The sequence below is a fragment of the Lissotriton helveticus genome, chromosome 5_1 (assembly GCF_964261635.1).
Source record: "Lissotriton helveticus chromosome 5_1, aLisHel1.1, whole genome shotgun sequence".
In the NCBI taxonomy this organism is placed as follows: Eukaryota; Metazoa; Chordata; class Amphibia; order Caudata; family Salamandridae; genus Lissotriton; species Lissotriton helveticus.
In genome coordinates, this window is record NC_136065.1 from 1293103140 (window position 1) to 1293122423 (window position 19284).

Sequence of the window (19284 nt, forward strand, 5' to 3'; positions counted from 1 at the left end):
GTAGATAGATACACGTAACCAATCAGGGCATGACATGCACATTACACGTAGTGGTCACATGCTCCTTACACCGGACATCATTAGCTCTTCCCAAGGTTGAGAGCCATTTGTGTCCTTATCAGATGTTCACATGTGATTGATTTACGACTATGATGCTCTTTAGGAATGTAGAGAACATTTTATTGTACTTCATGAACTGAATGAATTGACAGCCAACACTTTGTACATCAAGAGATTTTCAGCAAGCTCATTCTGTTCATGCTCTCCCAGCAGCAGCATTTTATTTAACTAACTTGTTCCTGTTTTGCTAAATGCCTCTTATCTTTTTATTTATTTAAGGTAAATTCATATGCGAGCAACAGATCGAATTAGTTCAAAAGATTACTAATTCAATATTCATTCCAAAAAAAGAAACACAGTTCTGTCACGTAAACCAACTCTCCACTGAACAAAAACAAGGTTTTCTTGTAAAACCCTCACCCATCAGGGTTACCCAATGGAGGCATGCTTCATCATCAGGTCTATCCCATTCCGCTGCGGATCAGTGCGTGCTGCGAACTATGGACTAACTAAGCATTTTTTTTATGTCTACAATGATAAAGAAGGTGTTTGAGAAAGAGAGAGTGGGGGTTATATAGTGCTGCAGTGTAGTTTAAAATTACCTGGCTAGTAGTTGTATCCTATTTTATTCCTACCCTTAGTCGGTATTATTAAAAAGGGGGTGGTTAGGAAAAGTGGTTGTTTTGTGCCTACTTTCTTAAAGGTTGACATGTTTCAAGCCGTACCCCTATTGGCTCTTTTTCAGGACTTCAGGAACCTGGTTCCCTGGTAAAACTACATTAGTTCACATTGGACGCACCCTATTTGCATGCTAAAAAATAAACATATATATTTACCACCTACTAGGTGTTCATTGTCTGTTTGTATATAAGATACTTCAATGTAATGTTGCATTATTGTTCCTCTGGGGCGAGAGGGTAGTCTGTTGTCAAACTCGTATCAAGGCAAACCCTCTTTTCTGACACCTAGTCTGATACACCTCCAGGGACTGCATAGTGTGCGTCCAGTGTAAACTAATTGGTGTGGTACCAGGGAACTAGATTCCTGAGGTCCTGAAGAAGAGCCAATAGGGGTACTGCTTAAAACATGTTGACCTTTAGGAAAGTAGGTACATAACAACCACTTTTCCCAATCTCTCCCCCTTTTTTAATCATAATGACTAGAGGCAGGAATAAAATAGGATACACCTACCTTCGGGCCACGCCCACCGCCCTCCAGCTTAAATGAGACGCTGACTACGAGCGTCATCACTTAACTACACGCTACTCCTGAGGCGGAAAGCCGGGAGACTGCGCGTTTTAAAAATTGTCTAATGATTGCTTTTGTTGTGTTTTGATCTTAACTTCACTTACCCCCAGTCACTTGGCTCCGATCACGGGCTAAGTTTTCTGCTACCTGCAGGCGTGGGACGCTGTTCAGCGCCACGCTCGATCTTGAGGCCACGTCCCCTTCGGGCCACGCCCACCGCCCTCCAGCTTAAATGAGACGCTGACTACGAGCGTCATCACTTAACTACATGCTACTCCTGAGGCGGAAAGCCGGGAGACTGCGCGTTTTAAAAATTGTCTAATTATTGCTTTTGTTGTGTTTTGATCTTAACTTCACTTACCCCCAGTCACTTGGCTCCGATCACGGGCTAAGTTTTCCGCTACCTGCAGGCGTGGGACGCTGTTCAGCGCCACGCTCGATCTTGAGGCCACGCCCCCTTCGGGCCACGCCCACCGCCCTCCAGCTTAAATGAGACGCTGACTACGAGCGTCATCACTTAACTACACGCTACTCCTGAGGCGGAAAGCCGGGAGACTGCGCGTTTTAAAAATTGTCTAATTATTGCTTTTGTTGTGTTTTGATCTTAACTTCACTTACCCCCAGTCACTTGGCTCCGATCACGGGCTAAGTTTTCCGCTACCTGCAGGCGTGGGACGCTGTTTAGCGCCACGCTCGATCTTGAGGCCACGCCCCCTTCGGGCCACGCCCACCGCCCTCCAGCTTAAATGAGACGCTGACTACGAGCGTCATCACTTAACTACACGCTACTCCTGAGGCGGAAAGCCGGGAGACTGCGCGTTTTAAAAATTGTCTAATTATTGCTTTTGTTGTGTTTTGATCTTAACTTCACTTACCCCCAGTCACTTGGCTCCGATCACGGGCTAAGTTTTCCGCTACCTGCAGGCGTGGGACGCTGTTCAGCGCCACGCTCGATCGTGAGGCCACGCCCCCTTCGGGCCACGCTCACCGCCCTCCAGCTTAAATGAGACGCTGACTACGAGCGTCATCACTTAACTACACGCTACTCCTGAGGCGGAAAGCCGGGAGACTGCGCGTTTTAAAAATTGTCTAATTATTGCTTTTGTTGTGTTTTGATCTTAACTTCACTTACCCCCAGTCACTTGGCTCCGATCACGGGCTAAGTTTTCCGCTACCTGCAGGCGTGGGACGCTGTTCAGCGCCACGCTCGATCTTGAGGCCACGCCCCCTTTGGGCCACGCCCACCACCCCATCCTCCCTCAAAAATGTGCCACCCCCGGAAGCGCAGCGGACGAGCGCAGCGGGCGCGCCGTTTGCGCGCCGAAGTCGCGCACAAGTCAAGCCCGTCTGCGCCCGTCCGTGGCCGACCGGGGCTAGGGGCACGTCATTCTGCCCAATGCATTTCCTACTCCCCGGCGCAATTGCGTGGTCTCCAGGGCTCATGGCCCTTAGCTGCTTCTACATGTTCTTACATTTCCTCCCTTGGTTTGCTTTCTGCTTCTGTCATTCCTCCACCCCACCATACGCCCCCTAACTCCCCGGGGGGTGTTGATAATTCTGGACTCACCAATAAGCTCTCGGCCTATTACTTGAACACTCGATCCGCTGTAGCCCACTCACATGAACTATCGGTGCTACTGGACCTCCACTCGCCCGACATCTTGTTTCTTACAGAAACTTGGTTTTGCGATGACTCCCTCCCCGTCCTTCTGGCCACCCTTCCAGCACCATACTATGCCATACGCTCAGATCGACTTAACGGGAGGGCTGGGGGAGGGGTAGCGGTCATCGCTCGTGCCGAGGTCCCCTTTCAAATTCTCACTCTGCCAGACATTGCCACTACGCAGTACCTGGCTATCCGCACTACCTCCACTTCCCCCCCACTTACCTGTATACTCATCTAGTCCTCCCCAATCGCCCCTACAGTTTCTCCCCAGCTTTTTGGAAGTACTGGCCACGATCGCTATTAACAACTCTTCCATTTTACTTCTGGGGGATTTTAACTTCTGGCCTGCTGACCCTGCAGAATGCCCTTCCTCTAAGGAATTTTCGGACACTCTTCATTCTCTTAATTTCACATCTCATATTCACTCCCCTACCCATGTTAAAGGACATGTCTTAGACCAGGTCTGGTCGTCGAATTGCCCGGTGAAGTCCATCTCCATTTCACCCTGTACGTGGTCGGACCATTACTTAATTTCATTTTCCCTTCCCATTCATCCCCCGGTTAAGTCCTCACTTCCTAAAAATGTCTGGGTTCGGGCTTGGGGGCGAGTAGATCCTGACCATCTATCTAATCTACTCACTACCTCCTATCCCCCACTACAAGGCTTGTCTACCCTCTCCCAGGTTACCTCCATCAACCAGTGGCTCACCTCAGGTTGCGATTCTATCGCTCCCATGAGGCGGGTCACTTCAAAGCGGGAGAAGGATGCTAACCTATGGTTCAATGAGGACCTTAAGACCATCAAATTAACGGTACGCAGAGCGGAGCGGGCCTGGAGGAGAAACTATTGCCCCCTACTCCGATTGGAGTTTATTAACATCCTGACCCAATACAAACAGGCCATCTTGGTGGCAAAAACTACCTATTTCTCCTCCAAAGTCCTCGCCGCTGAGAATCAATCGAGGGAAATATTCTCGATTGTGCACAATTTGGCATTTTCCGATAGAACAACCTTGAAGCCCACCCCCTCTCTGGAATTATGTCACTCCCTTAATAATTTTTTTTTCCAGAAAATTGTTACCATTAAGGCTAATATCTCCCCTCCCTCCTCAGCCTTTGTGGACCCCCAGTACCCTTCCTCCAAGGGACAAATCGTTGCCCTACCACTTCTAACCAAGGAATCCCTGGCCTCTATAATCCCGCTAGTTAAATCTGGCTCCCCTCTTGATCCTTGCCCTTCTCATATTCTCCGTCATATATTTTCCACCTGCTCTGACCCCCCTCTTCAGCTTCTCAACAGCTCTCTTTCTCAGGGCGTTGTTCCCGCTCCTTTGAAATCAGCTATCATTGTCCCTATCCTGAAGAAACCGGGTGCAGATCCCACGGCCCTTACCAACTACCGCCCTATCTCCCTCTTGCCGTTTCTGGCAAAGGTACTCGAGCGCCATGTCACCCGCACTCTGAGTTCTTTTGTGGAGACGCATGGGATCTTAGCCCCCCGTCAGGCTGGCTTCCGCCCCGCACACTCTATGGAGTCCGTAATATTATCGGTCCTGGACAACCTCAGGGAGGGAATGGATACCAACCAGACTCAGGCTTTGGTCCTCCTCGATCTCTCAGCCGCCTTCGACACGGTTGATCATACCATCTTACTTTCCCGTGTCGGAGCGGCGGGGATCGGGGGCACCGCCCTGGTATGGTTGTCCTCCTTCCTGAGAGACCGCACCCAGGCGGTTCGCCTGGGTGATTTTACTGCGGACTTCCGGAAAGTTCAGTGCGGGGTCCCCCAAGGTTCTTCCCTTTCCCCCCTTTTGTTTAACCTCTACATCGCCCCCCTTATTTTTTCACTGCAGCAGATGGAGGTCTCCGTGTTTAACTACGCGGATGACCTCCAACTTGTCTTTAATTTGTCTTCTTCCTCTTCCTCTGTTTCTAACTTTCAATCCATTATGATCCATATCCGAGACTGGATGAGCCACAACCATCTGAAACTCAACCCAGACAAGACTGAGCTGGTGTTGACGGGTGGCTCATCCAGTCCCTGGTCTTCTTTGTTTTGGCCCCCTTCCTTAGGGTCCCCTCCTGTTCCCTCTACCTCAGTAAAAACACTAGGCATTAAACTTAATTCCCAGCTCACCCTTCACTCCCAGGTTAGTTCTGTGGTGTCTTCTTCCTTTCTTTCACTGCGCACTATACGCAAGGTGTCCCGTTTCTTTTCCTTTGATGCCCTCAAATTGATTACTTTGGCAATGGTCATATCCCGCCTGGATTATGGTAACGCCCTATATGCCAGCATACCTGCATATAGTTTAAGGCGATTACAGCAGATCCAGAACCAGGCTGCGCGCCTAGTGTTCAAGTTGCCAAAGTTCCACCATGTCACTCCCCTCCTCAAAACCCTGCATTGGCTTACTGTCCGTGAACGTGTACAGTTTAAGCTTGCCTCTCTTACTTTTCAAGCTCGACTGGACACGGCACCGGCTTTTATCTCATCTGAGATTACACCCTATATTCCTACTAGGGAATTACGTTCTTCCACCAAATCCCCTCTTACAGTTCCCCGGTTTCGGAGGAAGAAATGGGGAGGATCGAAATTTGCGACTCTCGCCCCACTCCTTTGGAACTCCCTACCCCCAGAACTCAGAGCCTCCACTCTTTATCTGCAATTTAGGAAACAGCTAAAAACTTATCTGTTTACCAAAGCTTTTAATTAGTCTTTTTATTTTCAGTTCCCTTTTTTAGTTTCACTTTTCCCAACATGTTATTTGTTAAGTTATAGCGCCATGAAACCGCCGGTGTCCGTGCGCTTAATAAATAATTTTAAATTCAAATTAAATTCTTACTAGCAAGGCATTTTTTAACTACTCCCCAGCACTATATAACCCCCACTCCCTCTTCCTCGAACAACTTCTTTATCATTGTATCTATTATAAAAATGCTCCCACATAGTCCGTAGGTCACAGCATGCCCCAATACCACAGCAGAATGGGATGGGCCTGATGATGAAGCATACCACCAAGGGTTAACCCTGGTGGGTGAGATTTTTAAGAGAAAACCTTGTTTTTCCTCAGTGGAGAGTTGGTTTACGAGTAAGAACTGGGTCTTTTTTGGGAATGAAAAGCTTGTTGAGGAGGTCAAACCCAGTATATTCTCTTACTCCTCCACCTCTTGTTGATAACGCAATGTTCGGGCAAATGATATTTGAAAATATGAGACTCTACTTATGGTATTGTATAGTGACCTATGATAAAGTAAGTTGCCATAATCATAGAATGAAAATTAGCCACCTGTTGCAGCCTTAGATAAGATATTTAGTACAAGGCCTTTTTTAAGTCAATCCTCATTATTAAGTCCACCAAACAAGCCTACACGATGATAACAGAGACCGACTAAGAAATGTAAACAGGATATAAACAGGATAAAGCGATGCTGATAACCTGTGTTCTTTTTTCAGACAGCCAAGTAGATTCTCCTGGCATTTCTTTAGTAGGAAGGTTCATTACTGCCGCTATCTGCACATAAAAATGGACTCAACTTAGTGGCAGTGCCCCCAAAAGCAAAGGGACAAATAAATCACTGTTTGAGACTGTATATATTTCAATGAATTTACCACAGGCAGTCCTGAAATATATTTCATTGCGATGCATTACAATGGGTAGATTTAAATGTACACTGAGTGGCTTGTCATGCTTTGTAAATGTGGGGAAGCTATTTTGCATCCTAATCATAATTTGCATGACGCACAACTGAATTTGCATTTTGTGACAACATTAAAAGGAGAGGTTTACTTAACAGCTTGTTCACTGGTCCTGTCAGCCAATGCAAATATACAGATATCTGTTTAAACAAGCTTGAAATAAATGCATGCTTCAGCCTTGCAAAGTATGTGGTGTAGTTTTGTGTGATCATGAACAGATGTCATACCAGCTTTAGTTGTCACTGCAATCTCTGTTTGAATAGGGTTCTTTTGCAGCGGGCTGCAAAAAACCACCGTATAATTTGGAAAACAGGCATTGGCAAAAACAATAGCTATCAGCCATGAATCTATTGTTTTGTTGATGCAGATAATGTTTAGATAAAATGCAAATAGAACGGGGTTTGAGGCAAAGATAGATTGCACCTATCCTTAGTGGAGTAACCTCTGTCTAGATACACAAGGTGCTAGAGACAGGAGAATCAAGGCCCCTAAATCTCCTAAGGTACAGAGTATCTCAAAATTCCATAAACACAATGGCCCAGCACACTTAAATCAGATCATAGTTTTGCAAAAATAGCTTAATAAAGTGTAAGCATTTGTGATTCATATAGCAAAATCAAACAATGGCAATTCCAGCTCGTGGAATTGCCATTGTTTGATTTTGATATATGAATCACAAATGCTTACACTTTAGTAAAGCTATTTTTGCAAAACTATGATCTGATTCAAGTGTGCTGGGCCATTGCGTTTATGAGATAATGTTTAGATACCCTGGCTAAAGCACACGTAATAACTTGCAAGACAGATACAGTTCTCTCGCAACATATTTTGCCCTTTAGGTCTAGATTTAATGTGTTAACCCTGCGACAGTAGCCGAATCACATAAAAGTAATCTTAACTAGAAAGAAGCAAAAGTAAAATCAGATGTAAATTGTTGCCGTAACGACTCTACTAACTATACAAATTTCCGGCTGACTTTTCCTGAGGAGCAAATTTAATTTATGTTCTGGAATGATTGGAGCTCATTACAATTGTTAATCTGAATGTTATGAATGGATGATTTTAATGTGTTTTTACTGCATCTTTTATGGCCTTGAGGGCCGAAATAAAGAACTTTTGGATTGGATTGGATTAGTAGCTGCTTACAACTTTCTGCCTACCCTGATGCAAACATTGAGAGAGAGAGAAATCGATGCACAAAGTAGAGATCCATGTGCTACCATTACAGGCTCCAGCCTCTAAATTATGTAGAACCCTTTACATGCAATTTGGTGAAGGTACATTCATGATGGACAATTGTGGACCTCAGTTTCCATTGGCCTATAACAATTAAACAGCGCCCACCTTAGCAAGAAAAACGCCAGTCTTCCTTTTTGTGGTATTTGAAACCTGGCATGCAGCAAGCGTGCGGATTCCACGCTCACAGACAGGAGTTAGTGACAGTGCAGCGCTTGTCTTCTTAAATGTGACTGTTAGTCAGAATTGACCAACTTTCACTGTCTGCCCACATTTCCGGATAGCCTCTGCTGTTATGACTTCCTCTCCAACCCTGCTCGTTTCAGAGTCACCATTGCCAGGCACATCTTTGACATCATCAAAGGCACACCCTGTTCGCAGCCTCAACTCCCAATGAAGATCAGCATAAGTGAATGTGACATCCCCGCCATTCCAAATCTCTCTCTCTCGGGGAAATCTCCGGACATAAAGTTATAGGTTTGACTCCCTCATCTTACTCAGCCATTCATATTTCTGTGTTACATAAATATATGACACTGACTAATGTGATAGTGAGACATTCACATCCCTGTGTATCCTCACGAGTGTTGCGAATGGGATGTAAAAACACAAGTTAGCTAGCACTTACATAGCTTAGTCATGCACGTGCAATAGAAATATTGCATTGTGCAATATATATGCATGAAGGAAAAGACCAGAAATCACACCTCCTTTTGCTATCTGTGCAAAATCTGGAAAACCATCATAGTTCATATCAGGCAGGCCAGGTCATTAATGGAGTTTACTGTTTTTAAACTTTGATATGATGTTTCATTTCGGTGCATATGTCTTACTCGAATCGCTTTCCAAACCATTTACTACTGTTAAGGCAGCTTTTTTTGCCCATTTAGAGATACTAGGAGTGAGGAGAAGATATTTATTTCCAGACAAATGCCCCCTTTTTGGGGGGTCAAGGAGGGAGGTTCAACCTTCAAAGATGAAAGCCAATTAGCCAGAGACGATCAGCTGTGTCCAGACCTAATACAATTCCAAGCTGTCCCTTCGAGTTTTCCAGCAAAATGATTGACTTCCTGTCTTAGGTACAGGTAATTATACAAATTGCAACTCCATCATTTAGCGCTATATTTTAAAGCTAAATTATCCTCGCATCCGTTTTCGACACGAGGACGCATTATGCGGTAAAAGAAATCAATAAAAAACACGAAAAACACAAGTGGCTCGAAAAACGCCCACTCTCACCTTATTCCCTATAGCTTGTGATAAAATGTTACTACGACCAGTGCGTGATTATGTGACGCAGCGTAATTTTAAGAATTTCATTTACCACGTGTAGCATGGAATTCTTTAAATTATGCAGATTATGCCAGTGTAATTTAAGTTTCACCTAGAGCTAATTCCATTCAGATAGAAATGTACTGCTTGGCATAAACCTCTGGACTTTTCATCCCATTTTGGGTGTTTAGCAGCTTGCCTTTGAAGTGACTTTGAAGTAGCAGCTGAAAGGTGTGGTAATCACAAGGGTTGAAGAGAAAATTATTCCATACAGAATTGTGACATCAAGATGGACTGTAGGAGCGGTGATGAGGAATAACTGAAATCGTACTGTACCGCTGGCCTTTTCAGGTAACATCACATAAACACAGGGGTTCTAGTTTTGAGAGCAGTTTACAACCAAAATGTACTTACTAAATGTAACAATACCTTTATACCAGAAGCAATATGATTTTCAGCAGAAGCAGCCAATAATATTTTTTATCTAGAAACAAAGATTGTGTTGTATAAATGGTTGAATATTATTTCCTACTGCTACCTATTTCCACCCTGTAAGTATGTATACAAAGGACCTGCTTAGAGACAGCTGTCTCACCATAGAGATGCTAATGGTAGTTTGTAAATCAAATCATGTATCATTTAAAGACAAAATCATGTATCCTTTATTCAGAGCACACTAGGTGGTGCCTGGACAGCAGGCACCATCCATTAGAGTGGTCAAATACCAACCATATAGATTAAAACAATAGGGGCAAATAGATGAATTTCTTTACACTTGTGGTAGGATTATGACTGTGAATACATCAAGAAAATGGAGATTCTAATTTAATTGGTGTTTGAACCCACATTGATGTTGCAAAGGCGTCAGTACTGTATCTGGATGTGTGTGCTTACCACATGCAAGAGTCCATATTTCAGTCACAATCAGCTTGTGCTTCAACCTACTCTTTGTATGTCAATTCAGCACACATTTAAGCACATTTAAAACCTCTAGGTGTTAGAACTTTCGCCAAGAGGTACATCGGATACACATAAACCCTCATCATAGGTCTGTAGATTAGGAGCCTGATATGCGTGTTTGTCCACATCGTTTTTGCAAGCTTTACACCTCATATATGTTAAAAACATTTATGGTCGCTAACACTTTTCTTTCTTTCTATTCCGACAGATGGCTGTGCACCAAGTAGTTTCTTACTATGGGACCGACTCTGGTCCGTCTGACATCGCTCTGGAGCTGAACCAAGCAACCTCCTGTCATCGGTTCCAACCCAGCTATTAGGATGCAACCTAACCTTCTTCGGTCGCAATCCTATACTTTGCTATGGGAGCAGGCATTCCAAACGGAATGCATGCTCTCATAGCAAAGAGTAGAGGTGCAGTACATCCCTGCACCCCTTTAGTAGGCACCTCAAGGTGCCTGCAGCGGGGTGCAGGGATCAACGGCCGCCATTCGGAGACCTTGCACCCCTGTGGGCCATGCTGTGGGCCCCCGAAAACAGATTCCCAATGCCTTTATGTGTCAGAAAGGACAGCACAGAAAGGCAGTGATAAACTGCCATTGTAATCCCTCGGCCGGAAAGAGCCGGCCGCGGGATTACTGTAGGCCTTCCAAATGGCGGACGGGCTCCCCGAGCCCGTTGTCAGCCATTCTGAACTCCTGTTTGTAATAATTTCCGACTGACACTATCAAAATAGGTCAGTTGGAAGTTATTACAAACAGGAGATTACGATACGGTAAGGATAGCTCCAACCATGGGTCGGAGCCACTCCTTACTGCATCGTAATCGGGCCTTAAGTGTTGTAACTTCTAGCCAGAGGAGACATAATATAATTGCAAAGTGATCAAATATCATACTCCAGAAAAAATTGAAGTATTCCAATTTTTAATTTAGAAACGAGTATAAAGAAACTTCTGAGCCCTGAGATGAAAAAGAAATGCTGATTTTTGTGGGGGTTAGAGGTTTGAAGGGCTCTGATGGATAGACTTCAGTAAATCTTCATTTCTGTGGATATTCCTGCAAAGTAAGCAAAACAGCTTGCTCAGGAACAAAATTGGAGAGAGTAGACAGTTTTTCTTCTTTACAAACTCAGACTTGTTTTTTAGTTGCTGATTAAGTTATTTTTTATAAGGAAAGGATGTTGACAGACACAACGAAAAAGGATTGCTTTTGTATATGATGCACGTAAGAGATAAATTCAAGTGGGATGAAGAACTAGTCAGCACATAGCAATGCCAGCTCTATGTATATTTTATAGAAATAGTAACAAGAGGTCTTTAGACAACCTGCACTTTTAAGCTAAACCTAACAAGGACGGGTGAGGTCCTCTCTAGTGTTGAGATTCTGAAATAGGCATCAATGTTAAAAATAGCTATTTCCTTGCAACTATGGCCAAAGTAATTCAAAGTTCATAAACCATTCAGTGTAGGTGTTTCTTTTCAATTGTTACTCATGCCACAGCCAGAAACTCAGTATGTTCAATAAATGTTCAGTGAGAAATGTTTGTCACGTTTACCAATAGCATGCGTCTTCAAACCACTGAAGGTGACCCAATGCTATAAGGTTATTGATAGGTGACCCAATCCTAAAGGCTTTGTTGATTTTAAGTAGCTCGCCTTCCTCAAAACCTTCAACTGGTTCAAAATGTCTTAGGGGCAGATTTATGAGTTCTGGCGCATCTCTGCAAATCATCAGGGATGCGCCAGAACTGATGCGTCACGCAATTCCCTCCTTGCGGCACCACAGATGCGCCGCATTTACAATGTGGCGCACCATGGTGCAAGGAAGGGCAGATGCGTGACGCATCTTGTGGTGTACGGGCGGCGCATTGCTGGAGTAGCGTCGCAAGTGCGACGCAACTCCTGCAATGTACAGAGGCCACCCATACATAACGTGGTGCGTCACTCCTTACGCCTGCTTCAAGCAGGCGTGAGGATTTGACCCAGCAGCGTCGGAAAACTGACTCAGTGAAATCTTGTAGATTTCACTGCGTCAGTTTTACGGGGCTTTCCTACGAGGGAACGCCCACCCTGCGACAGAACGCCCACATGAAACCTGACGCAGGTTTCATGTGGCGCAGGGCTTTACAACGTGACACATCTGCCTAGATGCGTCACGTTGTAAATAGGATGCAGGGATGCGCCACGTTTACGCCGCCGTTGCGTCACGCAACGGCGGCGTAAACGTGGCGCAAGTCCGACATAAATCTGCCCCTGAGAATATTAAAGCAATTCCAATGTCCTTCGCTATGGTTGTTTTGAGCAGCCTTCGCATCAATGCCAGACAGTTTCATTGTAGCACTTTGAGCTTCACTAACACACAGTTGCATCTATCGCAATCCTATTATCAATATTTGCTGTGCTGAACTATTTAGCACTAATTTAAGAGGGTTCAGAGCTCAAATTTACACCAATATTGCTTCCAACCAAGTGTTCAGAGGGGATTGATTGCTTTAGCAAAATTGACTCATTTTAGCTTTTCTAGCAAGGCAGGACTGTAATGCAACCTCCTTATATGAATCAGAAACAAACTAACTTTGAAAACTTTTAGACACATGTCACATTCAGTGACGTTGTGGTGGCGTTAGGGGCCTCGCCTCATTTACAAGGCAGTGTTAAGCCACTTAATGTGGCTTAACGCTGCCTTGAAATAAGGCCCCTATTCACGCTATGCTTAGCGTGAAAGGGGTGGGCAGTGGGTATTGTGGTGGGTGTTCCACTGCAACACCCTTTGATTTTGACGCTGCTCCCAATTTACAAGGGCAGCGTAAATAGGAGGTAGCGCCAAAATTAAGGCCAGAAAAAACCTGGGGCCATATTATCAAGAAAGGGCGATACATTATCGCCGCTTTTATCGGCAGGAAACTGCAGCTAAAGTGGCGATAATGGGCTTGATAATACGCCCTTGTGAATTCCCATAGAAGCCCAGGTTAACACCAGAACCTGGGCTTCAATGGGAATTCACAAGGGCATATTATCAAGCCCATTATCACCACTTTAGCGGCAGTTTCCTGCCGATAATAGCGGCGATAATGTATCGCCCTTTCTTGATAATATGGCCCCCGGTCTTAAGTTGGCGAAACGAGGAGAAATGCTTTATTTTTCCTAGTTTTTGCTTTTTCATGTGTGCTTTGAGCAGCACATGTGGAAAAACCAAAACACCTTGGATTTTCTATGTGTAGGAAGGAGACCCTTCCTGCACATAAACAATCCTTAAAAAAATACATTTTGTAACTTCTATGTGTGCTGAATTAAGCAGCACACATAGAAGTGACAAAATTGCATTTCAGGATTGTTTATATGCAGGAAGGGACCCTTTCCTACACATAAACAATCCTCCCCTGCACACAGACACCTTTCCACTATCGTGCAAAGGAGACTGCATTGACGCTACACTGCTTAGTGTAGTACCAGGGCAGATGGGAAACGCAAGGCTGCACCATATCCTTGTAAATATGATGCAGCCTTGCGTTTCTGAAGTGGCGATGTGATGCGTTAAGCCATGACAGCTAACACCCCACTTCCTTGTACATATGCCCGATGTGTTTTAGGAGGAACTCCCGTAACATCACTTCTATCTGAAACCTCAGCTAAATATATGCATGTCAAGAGACTTTCTTACAATGTAAATAAATGGCATAGAAATGTATTAGGCTAAAAGAGTGCAGACAGGTTTTCTTCTTTTATATGAAATTAAAAATTAGCTAATGAACCCCCTTATGTAAAAAATGACTGATCAGTACAATAAACTTTTAGATCATATATTGCTAGACCTGGCATATTTGGCGTGTTTTTCCCCTGTCTTTTTTGCTTCTTATCTCCTGTTTTTGACAGTGTGCTGCATTTCGCTTTTGATGGTTTTAGGACTCTGGGTACTTTACTACTGCTGATCAGTGCTAAAGTGCAAGTGCTCCCTGTATAAATTGTATCTGTAATTGGTTATCCATGATTGACATAGTGGATTTACTGGTAAGTTCCTAGTAAAGTGCACTGTGTGTGCCCAGGGCCTGTAGATCAAATGCTACTAGTGGGCCTGCAGCACTGATTGTGCCCCCCCACGAGTAGCCCTGCAACCATGTCTCAGACCTGCCACATCGGTGTCTGTGTGGGCAGCTTTAAACTGCCATGTTGGCCTGGTAAGTACACCCACTTGCCAGGCCCAAACATTCCTTTTTACTACATATAAGGCACACCTATGATAGTCACAAGATAGCCGCTTTGGCAGGGTGCAGTGTATTTGAAAGGTAAGACATGTACAGGCTTGTTTCACATGTCCTGATAGTGAAATACTACTGGGGCATAGCTTGACAGCCGAGACTTCACCACCCAGCTTAGAGGGCACACTACAAGGGTTGTAAAGGTGGTGTACTTGTTCCCCTCCTGCCTGTCTGAGTTTGACATTGGAACTCGGAGGGCAGCCGGACCGGGGGCTGGGGGGGGCATGAGCCAGCTGCCGCTGGTGCCCGGACTGGGGGGCAAGTGAGCGGCACTCAGACACCTGAACGCAGCTGCAGGCTGCGAACGTGTGACAGACTGCTCGAACCTGAGATGGGGGACCCAGACTGGTGGGTCCACTGGCAGTGATATGGAGAGGAGGAGGTGAGAGGGAGAACCAAGCCTGACACCAGGGCTGATGAGGACTGTGGTCAAAGGGAGGCTGAGAACTATGGCCTGCGGACAACGCTGGGGGCTATGATAAGAACGCCAGAGGTGCTGGGGGGTTCGGAGTGGGAGCACAGCTGCAGGGGGTCTCTGCTGCACTGGATCGGACGCCCACCCTAGAGGGAGAGCTGTGCATTGTCTGACTGGGAGCCCCCAGAAATCAGGCGGACTGGACAAGATCGCTTCACGGACCGTGCGTGAAGAGACGTGTGGGCGGTAAGAGGCTTGCTTCCCCTATGTCTACTATCTGGTTGGTGCCCCAACCCCTGGGGTTGCTTAGGCCAACTGGTGGATCGCAACGAGGTGCACTCACAGTGCATGCCACTACCTTGTGCTAGACGAGCCAGATCACCCAGGATACCAATAGCGGAAGAAGGAGGGTCCTGAAAGGCCAGATACATCCAGCACGGTGGCAGGAAGGAAAGAAAGGTGACTGCAAAAGCAAATGTGAACCTGCCTGGCAGTTAGTTGATGAAACGTATATCAACTGACTGATATCTATGAGCAGTAAGTTGTTGTATCATACAGAATACCCTGAGATCCAGCACCTAGCTTTGGGGCCCACTGGAAGGGACCTGTGGACTCTAAAAATAATGCAGTGGTCTTGTGCAGTTGCCCGGGGAGATAATATCTTGAACTGGCAATAGGGGGTGAAAGTGGACACTCACTAAGGCCTGCTTGCCTGAGAAAGGCTGACCCCGTCATGGAGGGGGCTATGGTAAAGTCTGAGGGCCAGGTGTAGGGGCAATCGAATAAATGGATAAATATGCCATAACTTAGTCTTCAGAGTCTGGATCAGAGCATCCGCCGGACCAGGTGAAGCTCCCCCCCCCCCCCCCCCAAGCCTATCATTAGAGCCATTATGGCAGCAATGCTGATTTGAAGGGCACAATTGAACCAAAATTATTTGCTATTACCACAGACGTGAATCTTCTCAGGGCAGACTTCCATAACATCCCAGATAAGGCCATTACAACCGAAACCAACATCACACAACTTTAACAATAATCCCAATGGCTGGAAGAACAATTGCACAAAAATAACCCCTTGGCAACCTATTTTAAATTAACAATCCAATATAAAGGTAAGTGCCAGAAGAACATGTGAAAGAAAATACATACTTTATTATGTTTTACACTTAAAATTGAAGTTAAATTTGTTCTAATCAATGGGGTATAACAACCTCCTAAGCAAGAAGGGCATCATATCTAATAATACACAACTAATACAGGAAGATGAAAACAATCACAATCACAGATTACGCACACCACATAATTTCATTTCAAACTATATAGGTGGCTATACTGATTTAGTTTTTGGACTCATTATAGTCACCTATATAGTTTGCATTGAATGTCTTATCATATGTGGCAAACAATTTCTAGCCACAGATATCATCATTTAATTGTTATTGAATATCAATTATGCATTATGTAACTAGTATGCCAGTTTTTAATAGTACATATTGAATATTTGTATATGTTGAGAATGTTATTTGTCCTGTCACTTATTGGTTTTCACTTTGTTTATTATGTGGTGTGTGTAATCTGTGTATGTGATTGATTTCATCTCTCTGTATTAGTTGTGCATTATTAGGTAGGATGCAATTTATTGCTTAAATCATTGTTATACCCCATTGATTAGAACAAAATTAACTTATATTCTATGTGTAAGACATAATAAAGTATTTATTTTCTTTGACATATTCTTCTGACCCTTATCTTTATATTGGATTGTTAATTTAAAAAATGTTGCCAAAAAGTTGTTTTTGCAATTGTTGCCTTTCTCCTGCCTTTGGATCCACAATTTAGATTCAGGAAGTCCCTTTTTTTGGGTACACAGAAGAACAAGTGGACCATCTTACCAAGCAAAACGTGGTCATGTCGGCAAAGCTGGAAGACCAGGAGGGGGGAGCATGCGGAAACAACACATGAATGGTCGGAGTCCCGGAGGGAGCGGAGGGACCCAGTGTCGATCTCTTCCTGAAAGACTTAACACTTAATCGTGTGCGCCCTAAAAGCTTATCGAACTTCTTCACAATCGTGTGAGCACACAGGGCACCTATCCCCCTTGTACAATCATAACCTGTATCTTGAACTATCTGGACAGTGAGACTATCCTGCATGCTGCACACTCCTATGAGGACATTCAGTATAAAAACGCAATGGTTCACTTCTTTCTGGATTTCATGCAACTGCAGGGGAGTTTTAAGGCCATATAGAGAGAACTACGCACCAGGGAATTCAAATATATGATGTTATTTCCGGCACGTCTGTGGTTGGTGGCTGATGGGAAGACATGGCACTTCAATTCACCGGAGGAAACCTGGGAAAGGCTGGATGACAGGCAAGTGGTTGACCACTGATCATCTAGAAATGCTCGGAGAGGTTGAGCTCTTGGCCAAGCGGGAGGGGAGGGTTCAAACAGTGATGACCATCAGGAAAAGGGTGGGGCCGAGGATGCAGGGTGAACAACAGAATCAACGGCTGGACGTTACCCTTGATTATTGAACCTGTAGCAAACATAGACCCCAAGTACATATCCTTTCGGGATTGTGGCCTTGTACAGGAGCAAGCAAATCCTTGGGCGGGGGAGGTGTCCAAATGAGAACTGCTTGAGCACGGGAGTCACAGGTTTTGTTGTAAATAATAGCGATACATGTGTGTTTGAGGGCCAAGGGGTTGAAGCTGGCTCACCCTGAAAAGGCCTAAGTTGTCTCTGGGGCGACAGACACTCTGCAAGTTGGGGTGGTGGGTGGTTTTAGACTCATTGTGCAGGGTGGCAGGGAGGGGGGCGTCACGAAGTTGGGCTTATTGCAGTCAAGTTTTTATATATTACCCTACTTGTTTTGTTTGGCTCAGAAAACACAGAGGCAAAGGGACCGCTACCCACACCAGATCGAGGATAGGGGGACCCCTTTTCTTGCTCGCCCATGAACCTACGAGTCACAAGGAACCACTACATAGGCTACTACACAACATTTACTGGGGATTGAGAAACCACACAACACACACTCACTAGGACCTCATGGGAAGGCCGTACTAAAGATCATAACCTGGAACATCAACGGCTTAGGAAACAATTAAACATACACTAGTCCTACAAACATAAACAAGCAAGTTCCAGACATAATCTTTATACAAGTAAACCAATTTGAAGGGCAATCAATACAAAGCATTGGACCGCTACGGATATGAGCTACTTGCTTGTGCAGGTCATAAGACTGGCTCCAGAGGGGTGGGTATTATAGTTTGAGCTACTACCCTGCTTGTACCTGGCCAGAAGTGGCGCGACCCTCTAGGCAGCTATGTTGGAGTGACAGGCGTATGTGAGGTAAATTTCTGTGAATTTGTGCTCGTTCTATGTCCCCCCTAGGCTTCACAGTGACACATTAACGACACTGAGTACCTTATTACTGGACCTTCCATGGAGCACATTGGTATTAGGAGAGACATGAACGTGGTCATGAACCCAGAGAGGGACAGAGTCTTGAATACCCAGGACGTGGTGAATCAGGAACCCTTGAATGATTTTGTGGCGCAAGTGGGATTGCTGGACTTGTGGTGAGACCACAATCCCGCGCTGAGTAAATATGTGTATTGCTCCTCAGCACAAAGTAGCTACTCCAGACTGGATCATATCCTCACTTATTATTCTCACACAAGTCTATTAAGTTCCACAGCCCACAGGGTGCATGGTATTTCAGATCACTCTCCAGTGGAGGTGCTGCTGCTGGGCGCCCCACGGGACAACACTCTCCCCCCTAGATTAGACTCCAGGTTCTTCAAGGACAAATCCTTTATACAGAATCTCAGAGAATGAACAGACCTATATTTGAAAGAAAACGAGGGGATGGGTTCCTTGGAGTGCTCTCTATGGGAGGCCTATAAGGCGATCATATGTGGACATCCCCAAGCAATGATAGGGGGCAGATGGAAGGTGCAAAGACTTATGTACGACAATCTTGAATGGGAAATAGGTCATTTAGAGGCTGAGTCGTTGGCTGATAGGACCCTTGTCTTTTTTATCCCCCACCAAATTCAACTGCAGGAACAGAAAATGAGGCACTTGGCAGAAGACTGGGCCCGGGCAGTGAAACTAGCAGTGCAGAGAAGACAGTACGACTAAGGGGATAAGGCTAGTAAAATGATAGCATAGCTAGAGCAGAGAGACGGGGGAAGAACCAGGGTCTGGGAAATACAAGAGCCAGATGGGATTGTGCACACAACTCGAGGGACAATAGCTGGAGTATTCGCTGATTACTTTTTTTTGTCCTTATGTCACCCTAGTGGCTGCAAGTCTGACCACTCTATCTGTGTGCCTCGCGGTCCACTGCATTCTCTCTTGGCTCTGCCGCTCTCAACTCCCAAGCTGGGCCTTCACCAGAGATGGTGCCTTGGTGTAATCATAGGTATTCATTATTAGATAGGATGTTACCTAAATTCC